General features: G+C 34.6%; 1 long non-coding RNA gene across 1 annotated transcript; it reads right to left on the bottom strand.

Moving 5' to 3' along the window:
• Window positions 1-1,787: 1,787 nt before the first annotated feature.
• Window positions 1,788-13,037, bottom strand: LOC140851036 (uncharacterized). Its single transcript, XR_012133820.1, has 3 exons — window positions 12,510-13,037; window positions 11,553-11,635; window positions 1,788-2,204 (listed from the first exon to the last, which is right to left on the bottom strand). It is a non-coding gene; the product is annotated as an uncharacterized lncRNA (long non-coding RNA).
• Window positions 13,038-13,628: the final 591 nt, after the last annotated feature.

Here is a 13,628-nt window from a genome sequence, read left to right as displayed (position 1 = left end):
CCAACGAGACTAAGATCACCTGAATCGGAGCTCGGATGGAGGAGAAACGAGCTTTTGAAGTCGGCACGAGAATCGAGGCGGCGGAGGACCGCCGGCGACCGGCGGCGGGCGGCAGCGGCGCGGCCGCAGGCGGCGGCGCCGGGACGCGCGACCCAGGCCCAGGCTGGGCGCGGCCCAGGCCCAGGCGGGCGCGCGGCCTAGCCGGGCGCGCGGCCCAGGCGCGCGCATGCCCGGCGCACGGGCCAGCCCAGGCCAGCGGCCTGCTGGCCCCCTTGCCCCGGTCCACCGTGGACGGGCGGTCCACGGCGTGGACCGTCCACGGCGGGCCTGTGGACCGCGTGGGCGTTTCCCACGCGTTTCTCGCGGTCCACGGCACTATTCCATGGACCGGAGCGCGATCGGACGGCCCAGGGAGATTCCGGTGACGATCCGACGGTTCAGGAGGCTGATTTGGCTTGTTTAGGACTCTTAAACCTAATTAGATTAGGTTTAAACCCTGTTTAACCCTTTAAAAGGGTCCTGTGACGAAACAGAGAGGAGTGGGGTTCGGTTTTCGCATCGTACGGAGCCGTACGAATCCGAGAAGAGAGAGAGAAAGGCGAGAGCGCTGTGAGAGAAGGAGCAGGAGGCTCCTGGACAGCGGTCGCCAGGCTCTTCAGGGGTTCAGGGGGGTCTCCAAGAGAGAGAGAGCTTTTGTGAGGGAAACTTCAGATGAGAGAGAATTGGGTGTACAAGGGTTGAGGGTGAGGTCTCCTCTTGTAAAATTTCTTTTTCATAGTGAAGTTTGCATGTCCCGTGAAGGCGAGCCCTTTTGTGGCTGATCCACGTATTTTGATTGTTTTTCTTTAGTTTTGTTTCTTCTTTCTTCCTGCTGCATCGCGTGGTACTGAAAGGATCTTGGGAGGTGGTGTCCTGACCAGACATCCACCCAACATATTGGTAGGCAAATGTATGTCCACATCTAATCTATTTTTTTCAGTTCCCACCCCAAAAATGTGACCATGCCAGTTAAATGACAGAAATTTTTACACTATAAATAAAGAGACGCGTGAAAGATCATTTTTTGACCACCTCAATGGGAATAAAAAAAAAAACCCCAAGTTCCACTGAGTACGGATATATCTACCTTTCATATGAAAAAACGATTCATCTTCTTTTATGATGTCCACCATTAGATTGCACATCGCATAGATCTCAAAGCACTCCATACATTTCTTTCATCTTTTTTTTATAGATCTTGAAATGGCTATTGTACAATCCAATGGGTGACATCATAACAATCGAAGGTGAATCGCTCGTCCATGCAATAGATATAACCCAAATTAATACATTTCTATGCTAACATAGATAGTTTCAGCACCCTAAGTCGGGTTTTGAGCAATTGTTTTTCCTATACTTGTTTTACCCATCCCCTATTGCAATTCATAACTTTGAAAGTACAATAGATAATAACATTAAAAAAAAAAAGAAAAAAAAAATCAAAGACTAATAAGATTACCTGAACGAAAGCTCATTAAGAATCAGGAAAGAATCCACAGCTAACCTCGATCAGGACCCATAGATCATGCGAATGCTGGTGCCCGGTACAAGCCTCTCCCACAAAATTAGGGGAAAATGATAGAGACGTTAATGATTACATAACATTGTTCAGGACTACATACTTAGGAGTTGATCACATTTTTAATTTCTTATTTATAAGTTTCAAGTCCAAGGAAGGGAAAAACGTCATATGTGAAAAAAGTCCAGATTCGAATGCAGTTGTTGAATTGCAAAACCATTACGTTAGAGTTATTGCTTATCACATGAAAGAAATGCTACAAAAAGAAACTGAATCCCCTTTCATTTTATCACACAAGAGAAGCTGACCAAATCCAAATGGAGGTCAACATCATGACCCTCTGTAGCAGCAATCACATATAGACTATTAGTATGCCACAGCATAAACAAACTAAACCACCAATTTGGCAGGATTCATAGATACCCAATTGATGGCTGGCAGCATCTGCCAGGAAGCATTTTTGTTGACAGGTCTGAGACTGTTGTTCTGCTCCTTCAATGATGGATGCCTGCTCTCACTTCGCAAAGAGAGAGGTCATGAGAGAGATCAGCATGCAATGCGATCACATTTTTAACCATGTGTAGGAGGACAAGGAAGAAAATGCCAAAAATAGATACTCCTCACACAACATGAAATGTTAAACCGCCTGAAAAGAAGAATAGACAGAGAGAAAATTCAAGAGAATTATGATCAGAAAATTTGTAAGAATGAATTTCTTAAATCATATGGAACAATAACAAATTTTGCAAGAAAATTATATGATGAAATAGAGCATAACCCTATGTCACCAAGTGATAAATATCATTTCGGAGAAGAAATCATGAGTTATAAATATACCACTAGGCAGGAAGGGTCTTCCAAGAAATAGTAGCAAAGAATTGTTATCGTTGATACAGGTACAAAGTTTATATAATATGTAAATTGATGCAGTTAGTTCGTGGTTCATGCACCATATCAAGTTATTGCGAATCATATAAAGAAAGAGTGTATTGTTAGTGTACTGGATTTTACCCTTTTTTTCAGAAAAAAAGGCCCTAGATGGAAAAATAATATCTTTGGTTAATTTTCTAGGCCATGGTCTTAAGACCTATCAATTCCTTGCGTAGTTTTTCTAAATAAAACACAAATGGACCCAACACATCTATGGCATTAATACAAGATTAGTCAAGAATACTTTTACTCATAAGTCACAACAAAAGTGTCAAAAACTGAGAACCGTAAGCCTTGTATGTCAAAACATTTTGTCTATTAAGGTAAATAGTGTTGGAATAAATACGTTCAAAAAATCTAGAAATTATGATTATTGTTCTTATATTCTTAAATGGTTTTATAAAGAAAAATAGAATACTAAAACAAATAAGAGATTGAAAAGACCTTACCAGAATCGAGGCGTATGAAACACTACCCTAAGAACATGATTCGCCCCCTACGTGTGGGTCTTCGACGATCTTATTCCCAATGTACAACGACCCTACTCAGTCTAATACTTCTCTCATGAGCACAATCATTGGGGAGACTGACCCAAGAGATTTTCTTCAGATGCCCAATTAATAAAAGAAAATGAAAAAGAGAAAGACAGTCTCTATCTCAGAAAGTAATAGAGAGAAACAGAATATAAGAAGAGATAGAGAGATTTTATTGTTTTTAAACAGTCGGATGCTGAACCTATTTATAGACTCTATCCAGATTATCGAAGAGGCATCATGATCTTGAAGAGATACGATGTTTCAGAAACATCATATTTTTTTGGAAGGAAACTAACATTCTCTTTCGAAGAGTTGTATCTCTTCAGAAAGAACCATTTAAGTTTAAAAATAGAGTTTTAATATTTTTAAATAATAAAATTTAAATATTTTTACTTTTTATTTTAAAATAAAACTTTAACAATCCCCAACAAAAGATTTAAATTTTAAAAATTAGAAAGATAAATATTTAGGCATCTTATATTGTACAATAGGTAAAGTGTCCTCTAGACTTGAACTTCACTTAGTATTGATAGTATTCATCTGAAGAAACTATAGTGGATTAGACTTTGAATTAGGTCCTTTAACTCAGACTTCAACTTTCACACAAATAAAATGGATCAAATGGGTCTTTACGCGGTCAATGCCATTTAGAGGCCTTGCGCTTAGTATCTTGATTTTTTTATGAAAATTTTGTTGGGGTTAACCCAAACCTCTAGTCACGATCTATACGATAATTCTCATATAGATAAGTCATCCAAGGATATTTGTGATCTAACACCCTACAGATTTTTTATCTTGAACTCATTAAGAGCTTAGCTCATCCTTTTCAAATTATTTTATCACTAATAAGAGCACTCATCATAAGGATGGGAGAAAATATACTCTGATAATATGCTCTAGAAATGATCACTCAATAAGCTTTATTTCTACCACATTGAACCTCATTCATGAGATCTCGAATCATAGAGGTTGGGTATCCACTATCGGTGATCGCATAGTGGGCTTAAGCCTCATCCCCCTCGATGATTCTAGGACTCCATTCCTAAACAAATCCTTGGTTAATTGATCTGCCAAGTTTTTTCTCTGACTCAAAAAATTCCAAGAAAATGACATTACTCTTTTTGAGTTGTCTTACAAATTTATGATAAATCCAAATATGCCGGTTCATCTTTTTATTTATACTTTTTTGATTAGTCAGTTTGAATACAACCCTATTATGACAATGAATTGATATGGCCAAAACTAGTTTAAGTATTAAAGATAGCTCTAAGATAAAATTTTTAATCCACTCTACCTTAGTATAGGTGGTATCCAAAGCAATCAATTCAGCCTCTATGATGCTCCAAGATATAATGACTTGCCTGGAAGATCCTTAAGCTATGGCAGCATCATCGAGAAGAAAAAGATATCCGATGGTTGATTTAAGAGCAAGTTAATCAGTAAACTAATTTGTATCACTATAACCCTCAACCACCTTAGGATATCCAGTGTACAAGAGAGATAGATCAAGGGTTCCCTTAAGATATCGAAATACCTTTCAACAGCAGACCAATAAGATTCATTTGATTTTGGATATATCTACTAAATCTCCCTACAGCATAGGCAATATCAGATCTTGTTCTCTTTGCCACATAAAGAAAAAAATCTATAATCTAAGAGTATCTAAGTGGATCAATTGGTTCATCTAAATTCTTTTTAAGATGGATACTTAGATCATAAGGAGTAGATATAGATTTCTGATCAGAATATCCAAACTTTTCAATCATTTTCTTGATAGAATGAGAAAGAGGACTATCCATTCAGGAGATTTGATCAGCTTCATTCCTAGGATAACATCAACTTCACCTAAATCTTTCATATCAAAGTGATTTGAAAAGAATTGTTTGACTACAGATATGACTTTATGAGAAGTTTCAAAAATCAAAAGATCATCGACATATAAATAGAAGATCACAGAATCAGCATCAATGATTTTGAAATGGACACACTTATCATGATCATTGATTGAAAAACCAAATGAAAGAATAGTTCTATCAAACTTTTCATGCCATTGTTTAGGCACCTGTTTAGGACCGTACAGGGACTTAACAAGTTTACAAACTTTATTCTCTTATCTCTTAACTATGAATCCCTCAGGTTATTCTATATAGATCTTTTCATCTAGATCTCCATTTAGAAATACAGTCTTCACATTCATTTAATGAATGATCAACTTATAGATGGAAGCAATGGCAAGAAGAGTTTTAAGGATAGATATTCTAGCTACAGGAGAATATGTATCAAAATAATCCAATTTTTTTTCTGATTATACCCCTTAGCTACTAATCTAGTCTTATACTTTTCTATTGATCCATCAGGTCTAAGCTTCCTGCGAAATATCCACTTACAACCTAATGGTTTACTACCTGGAGGAAGATTAGTAAGGATCCATATTTTATTTTGGATTATTGAGTTGAATTTAGAGTTAATGACTTCCTTCCAAAAAGGAGCATCAAGTGAAAACATTGCCTCCACAAAAGTGAAAGATTCACCTTCAACAAAAAAGGTAAAGAAGCTTTCATCAAGATCTTTTTCTTTTCTAGCCCTTGTGCTTCTTCTAGGTTCAGAAAGTCCATGATCAGAGTTAGATCTTTTCCTCTTTTTTGAATCATAAGGAAACTCTGATTCAATGAGACTAGGATTAGAAGATAGATCAGATTGAATTGGATTTGAAATTTGATTTCTAAAAGAAAAGATATTTTCAAAATAAGTAGCATCTCTAACCTCGATTAGAGTGTTACTAGAGATGTCACTTATTTCAAAATTTATTACTAAAAATTTATTAGTGCTATTATCTAAGGAGTATCCTACAAAAATTGCATCTATAGTTTTAGGATCAATTTTTATTTTCTTAGGTTCAGATATATCTACCTTAGCTAAGCACCTTCACACTTTTAGGTAATCTAATCTAGGAGTTCTATCCTTCCAAAGTTTAAAAGAAGTCTTATTTCCATCCTTAAAATATATTCTATTTAGGATATAACAGGCTACTAATAAAGCTTACCCCCATAAGTTCTTGGGTTTAATTGCACTATGATCATCAAATGAAGCCATTTATGATGTTTTGGTTGTTTAATTGGTTTTGCAAATAAAGTTTCAAGCGGTTTAGCCTTATATATTTGAGTAATTAATTAATGACTTAGAATGATACAATTCTAGATTTTAAAATAAATATAATAAAGAACATTAATAAGAACAAAATTAAATGATTATACTAAAAATATGACAAAAAAAATAACTATATTATTTTGTATATTTTTCAAGGCAGCAGCAATATTAATTTTGAAAGAATAACTATCAACTTGCACAACTTTCAGGCAACAAAATTTTTTTATGCTTTTGCATAGATTTTAAAATTACAGAAAAAACATGCAGAAATTAATTTAAACAAAAATTTTGCATGGATTTTAAAAAGCCTGCAAAGACTAATTTAAACAGAAATTAAGGTTGTTTTTCATGGCTTTTAATGCAAGAGCAAAAATTTCTGCACCACTTTTTTAATCAACAGAAAATTTCTGGATAATTTTTTTTTAAAAAAAAAATCTGCTGAAATCTGCAGAAAATTTCTGCACTATTTTTAATGTTGCAAAAAAAATTCTTTAAAGAATTTAGAAGTGCAGAAATTTTCTATGTTCTTTTTTCAACAATTGTAGAAAATAATGTGCACTATTTTTAGAGTAAATAAGTTTGCTAATAAATCTAAAATCCTAAGAAGAACAATCTCTAAATGATAAATACTAAAATTTTTGGTATTATGTAATCAATTTAAAGTTAATTCTAAACAACGAATAATAATTTCTAATTTTATCAAGATCACGTTCTTAGACTGCTGGAATAAATACGTTCAAAAAGCTTAGAAATTATTATTATTGTTCTTACGATTCTTAGATGGTTTTATAAAGAAAAATAGATACTAAAATAAATAAAAGATTGAAAAGATCTTGCCTAAATTGAGGCGTATGAAACACTACCCTAAGAACGTGATTCGCCCCCTACGTGTAGGTCTTTGGCGATCTTATTCCCAAGGTACAATGACTCGGCTTAATTCGATCCTCCCCTCCCAAGCATAATTGTTGGGGAGGCGCTGACCTAAGAGATTTCTTTCAGATGCCCAATTAATAAAAGAAAATGGAAAAGAGAAAGATGATCTCTGTCTCAGAAAGTAATAGAGAGAAACAAAACACAAGAAGAGAGAAAAATTTTATTATTTTTAAATAGTCAGATCCAGAATCTATTTATAGACTCTATCTAGATTACTAAGGAGGCATCATGGTTTCAAAAAGATACGATGTTTCAGAAACATCATATTTCGAAAAACAACATTCTCTTCCGAAGAATCATGTCTCTTCGAAAAAAATTGTTAAGTTTAAAAATAGTGTTTTAATATTTTTAAATAACTAAAATTTAAGAGATAAACAAATTTAAATCTTTTTATTTTTTATTTTTAAATAAAAGTCTAACAAATAGGACACATCAGGTATAAACAGGAAACTCATCCCATTACCATGGCCTTGGACCTTCATTAATGTTGCACAGACACAAAAGGCAGAGTCAGATTTGGACATATATAGAAGTGTTTGCCTTAGCAAGAGAAGGAAAAAAGAGATACAAGGAAGGAAAAAATAATATTAGTTGAATTGCATTAATATCAAATCAGCAATACTGTAAAATTGAAAATTTTTTAAAAATTTGTCAAGGCCTTCATCTTTTGCATAAAAATTGACAAGTTTCTTTACTGTTAAGTGGTAGTCGACGTCTGGAACATTTTGTTGAAGGGTGCATGCAAGTGAAGTTGTGTGCAGCCAAATGTGAAAAAGTAGTCTAACTCCATAAATATTCAAAATCTACGATCAAACATTCCAACAAGAAAACTAAAGTACTAAACAAATCTATGGCTCACCGATGGATACCAATTTAGGGCCTCTTTAGATGCATAGGCCACATGTAGTATACGATTAAGAAACCATAAAAACTAAGTGATGCATGAGGTGTTGGATTTTAGGTATTTTACATGCAAATTTCCAAACAATTTTGAATTTAAGCAGCGGAAGTCAAGATTAAAACAGTTTTAATCCTACGCATGCATAGATCAAAATTTTATACCTATTGATTTAGTTTATATGATGATAAATAAAACATAAAACATCTGATTTTAGAGATTAAAAATTTATTTGTGATGGAATCACATACCTGAATCATAGAACTTCTCGAATCCGGATCTATGAATGCCTTCAGGTTCTGATTTAGCCGCATATGTGTCCGACCTCTACGGATATCCACACAAAGTCTGATCTAATCGGAGGCTCTATGTTCTCTCCGGAGTGCTAGCTCCCTTGCAGAGAATGCTTTCTTGATGGTTGAACAAGATCTCCTTCAATCTCCAAGACAATCTCAAGAAAGAAGAAGATAAAGTATAGAAGGAAGAAGACTTAGAGAGGAGAGAACCTTTCTCTATCTCCTTTGAATTTTTCTATGCCCCCAAAGAGAACCCACGCCCAAAAGGAGGTTTTCAGATCCTCTCTACGTCCCAAAGCCCCTCTATTTAGATAGGAGGCATCCAAGGATAATAAGGCTAGAGTTTGTGTAAGGCTAGATTTGTTAAGATGAAACCCAATCAAACTAGGAGTCCTGTTTTGATCCCATCAAAATCAGATCAAATCAAATTTGATCTCAATCAAAATTGAACATAAGAGAGGTGGTGTGGAGATGCTTGGGCTGGTCCAACCACATGCCAAATCAGATTTGGCATTGGGCTTAGGTGGTGCAAAAAGAGAGGTGGCGCCAAAGAGAAATCCTAATCCAACTAGGATTCATTTGTTTGCTGATTTAAATCCATTTTAAATTTGATTTAATCCTAACCAATTTAGAATTAGTTAGCAACCAAATTAAATTAATTTCTAGTCTAATTAGAAACTCAATTAAATCTGGATTAAATTTTAATCTAATTAAAAAATTAATTCAATCAAGTCCTAGTTAAAGTAAGAATTATTCTCCTTATGCAATTAGGTTATCTCATAAGCCAATTAGGCTAGATCTAATCAAATCCAAACTAATCTAAACTGAATCTAATTCAATTAGATCTAATTTGAATCTCATAGCTCAATTATATAGAGCCAAACAGCAATCTAATTGCTAATTGATCCTCCTACGATTCACTAATACTTAGTGAATTTTTCAATTGTAACTTTTGCATTAGATTAATCATCAATCACACTAATAATTAAATCCTATTGCGATTCATAATCACAACTCAACCATCTGATCAGTTAGATACCTCTTTTGTGTGACCCCATAGATTCTATTATGTCTAGTAGTGAGATATACCATGATCTCTATCATAGTATCATTGAAACTCTTTGCAATGGGCCTGAACGATTTCACTCTTACTCAACAAGGATTGTCAATCCCGAACAATCCTAATGATCTCTCACAATCCATCAATAACATCTAGCAATATGTAGTGGCAACCTAGCAGAATAAAAGTGATGAACCTCTAGATGTAGTTACCGTATGATACAGTCTCTATATCGTGAGTCTGGACCAGATGACAGGTTATAGATAAATCATCAAATCTCAACATCAGTCATATGATAGATTCAATTAGCTTGAGTCTGACTGTGATTCTCATAAAAAAAATTTTCCATCAATCACATTGCTATGGCCATAGACTTAAAGACTTAGCCTCTCAAATTTTATAAAACTACTCCTTTCTACTAAGATCGATAGATCCCATCTAGATGTATATTCTGCTTACACAGTGGATCAATTATCATCAATATCCACTACAAGGACTCATTGAGGTAATATTTCTATGTAGTCAAACTCCAAAAGCCTCATTATGAGCAGTCGTAATACCACAGATTAGAGAACTATTCACACAACTGCAGCATCGAAAAAGTCACTAACGAATTAGCAGATATCCATGTGAACTTTCTATTGGTCATGCTCAGTGTTAGTTATTCTTTAACAACCATCTGCACTCTCACTCCAATATTCCTACATTACAGATTCGAGACTCATCTATCCAAAGAAAATAACCGTGTACCAGTCTATCTGGATCAATCACCATTTTCATGATGATCCTATAATCGGAAGTAATTTAGGAATTAACCATCAATGACACATACCTCAAATTCTCAACTCTTTGAAAATGTGTCATCATCTTGTTAATCCCTTAGACAACTCATGGACACATACAATATGAATGAAATAAACTGCCCATCAAGCACAAAAATACATCCTAGAAATATGATATACGTAAGCCAAGATTGGCTTCTAGAACATATATCTAACATAAGGAGGATCCCATGTATGGATAAATTTCATTTGGTATTTTTTGATATATGAAGTTTGGGCAACTGTCAAAATTATGAAAGAAAAATATATTATAGTCAGAACTACCTATTAGAAAAGTAAGTTACAAATTTTATTAAATTATTTAAAATTATCCTAACATGCTTATGATTTCACCGGATCAATACTTGATTGAATCAGCTCTTATAAGATCAAAAAGAATTCCAAAATAGTACAGTATACACACAAATCCTAAAATAATCTTGAAGCCATTATTCTAAGACATCGTACATATCAATCATCCTTCTCAATGTTGTAAAAGATAATTTATTTAAAAGTACAACATAAAAAACAACCAAAAAATTGGGAGATTGAATTATTATCAAGAATTCTATTACTATAGGAAAATAGATATTTGCCAATGGACAAATTCCATTGGTAAGAGCTAAAAAATCATCCATAGTAGTCAAAAAAGGGCTATACAGATGATTGATGTATTCATCGGTAGCAGCAGCATCACTATAGGGTTCTAGCTATGGATTTTCATATGCTGGTGTAAGTATGTGGGATTTACCTACAGTTTGTTCTTCTGTAAGTAAAAGAATTGCCTATAATTCATTTTCTATAGCTAAAAATTTTAACCTACATATTTGTTTCTATAGCTAAAACTTTTCCTATATATGGCTGTTCTTTTGCAGGTAAAAGCTTTCCTTATAGTTTGTTTCTGTAGATAAAGATCATTTAATTGTATTCTTCACACCTTTTGCCAATGGATAAAATGTGGGTATAGATTTTTTTTTTTTCTTTTTAATTCAAGAGTTTGATAAGATTTAGATATGCTAAGTACCTATTTTGTATATTACAACAGTTTCAATATAGTTGAAATTATCAAACATATGCAAGCATAAAAATTAAGAACATATTAACAATGAATGGCTTCAACCATGTTTTTAACATCCACGCATCTACATATTCAACATCAATTTAGAATTACATAAGTCCAAACATAATAGATTATAATAATAAAACTCAAAAATGTTGAAAAGGAACTGAAATTTTTAATTCTCATTTGCCATGAATGTACCCACAAATAAAGAAACCAAAAAAAAAAAAAGTCAACTATACCTTAAATATTGTAAAAATTTTATATTTAAAAAGATAAAATATAAATTGTTAAGGTTGATATATATACTTACTGTCTTCATATAATGGATATGATAACTCGAACCCAAGGAGCATCCTGTGAAGAATCATCTGCTGTACTAGCAGCATTGAGCACCTATGAATGATGTAGATAAATTACATAAGTTACAATCTTCATTTTCAAATGAAATAAATTAACATCAAACCTATCAATTTTTTACTTGGTTTGCTGTATTTAAGATATGCTTATCAGAAAACCATCTCTGAGGCCTGAGCAGTGTTACAAGATCAGAACAATTCCTCCTAAGCCTTGAATTTATCCTTCATGGCTCGTACCTCTTGAACGTCTATAGATCGAGATCATGAAGCATCAGACTTTTTAATTCTATGGAACTTTCCCATACACTGAATCCGTCCATTCTTCTCAATTTCTTTGATTTCAGAATCATGAGATACTAGGATGGATCCTTCTGCCTATTGGATAACAAGCTCATGACTTTACATTTGGGACTGAGAGGATGACGGTGACTATAGTTGCATTGCAAAGTATGATGGTGGTAGGGCCTAGAAGGAGCTCTGGAACTGCAAAGGTGCATAAGTTGGAGTATGGGACTGTGATTGCTAATTCTGGATCCTAATTTGAAGATATTTATAATAAGATCTCTATTCGCTAATATTTGATGATCTCTATTCCAAGTCTTCCAAAGTACGCCATTGTGCAGTTAGTTAAAAAATAAAAGAATATGCAGAGATTTATTTTCATAACATCTGATACACTATGAGGTTTGAAATTAGAAAAAGAATAAAGCATAAAAACTAACAAAATGAGGATATCTCTCTTGATTGAAATTCTCGAGAGCATTTTGGAGGAAAAGGTATATAACATAAAGGACTAACATGCCACATTCCTCGTCATTCCTCTGCTGTGGAACCTGTAAGGCATTTATTTTACACAAACTAGAAAATTATAAAACTACAACAAAAGCAAAGAATATATTCAGCTATCTCACCTTTGGAATCAAAAGACGGATTTTTGATATAAACTCTTCTTCCCCTTCTCTCCCCTCTATTCAAGGGTTGAATCAAGCATTCACTCGAGTTGACACTTGTGTTGGGGATGGGCACTTTAAAATGGGTCATCCCATCGCCGTGGCACTTCTAATTCATTTCTTTTGTGCCAAAACCCACTCCAAACCTTCTTCCCTCTTCTCCAGTGACTCCATTCCCTTCCAATCAATCTTTGGCGGTCTCCACGGTCCCCATGGCTCCAAAGAAGCAATGTACCTACCGATTGAAGCATCCTTGCAGTGATATTCCCGCAACTAGAGTTCCTTCGAGTTGAGATCCAATGGTTGAGAGGCAGACCAAATTTCAGTCCGACCCAAGGAAAGCAATGAGGAATGAGTAGCCGGCACCTCCACGACCTCCTCCTCCACAACCCACTCCAATTCTGGATTCTTGGACGGTGAGGGATTTGAGATGGGGAGGAAAACCAAGAATTTGGGTTGGGAAGTATGTTTGCTCTTTGGACCTTCTGACCTACCCTAGCGTTGGGAGATAGTTTTTATAAGAATGTTAAAACCAAGGGTAGGGAGTATCAAGTTAGAAGTCAACGGAGTCCGGATTCTCTTAAAGAAAGATTTTTTGTGCGCCGCAGGCGGCGCAAAAAGACGACGTGGAGTATATAACTTTACTTTCAAATATAAATTAAAAATAATTTTTTATTTTAGATAAGAAGATCGTTATATTCTTATACAATAAAGTAGTATTATTTTATAAAAATATAATATTGATTTATAATAAGATAATATTATTTTTTTATTATTTTATAATATGTAACGTAATACTGATTTATAATAAGACAATATTATTTTTAATATCGCAGTATTATTTTATAATACAACAGTACTATTTTATAATAAGATAGTACTTGTTGGTGCAGAATTTCGTCGATGTCGGAGAAACTGGAGTCGAGAGGATCGCGGCCACCGTCGGAACCTGCAAGAAAAGTCTAAATCGGAGTTGGAGGTGCTCCGGCAAGACCCTCCGACGCTCAAGTCAGTACTCTGCCTCAACAGAAATGGAGCACTCGAATGGAATTTTAGCAGAGTTTCGAGATAAAGTTTAGA

The sequence above is a fragment of the Elaeis guineensis genome, chromosome 8, assembly GCF_000442705.2.
Source record: "Elaeis guineensis isolate ETL-2024a chromosome 8, EG11, whole genome shotgun sequence".
NCBI lineage: Eukaryota > Viridiplantae > Streptophyta > Magnoliopsida > Arecales > Arecaceae > Elaeis > Elaeis guineensis.
This window is presented reverse-complemented; position numbering and strand designations above follow the sequence as displayed.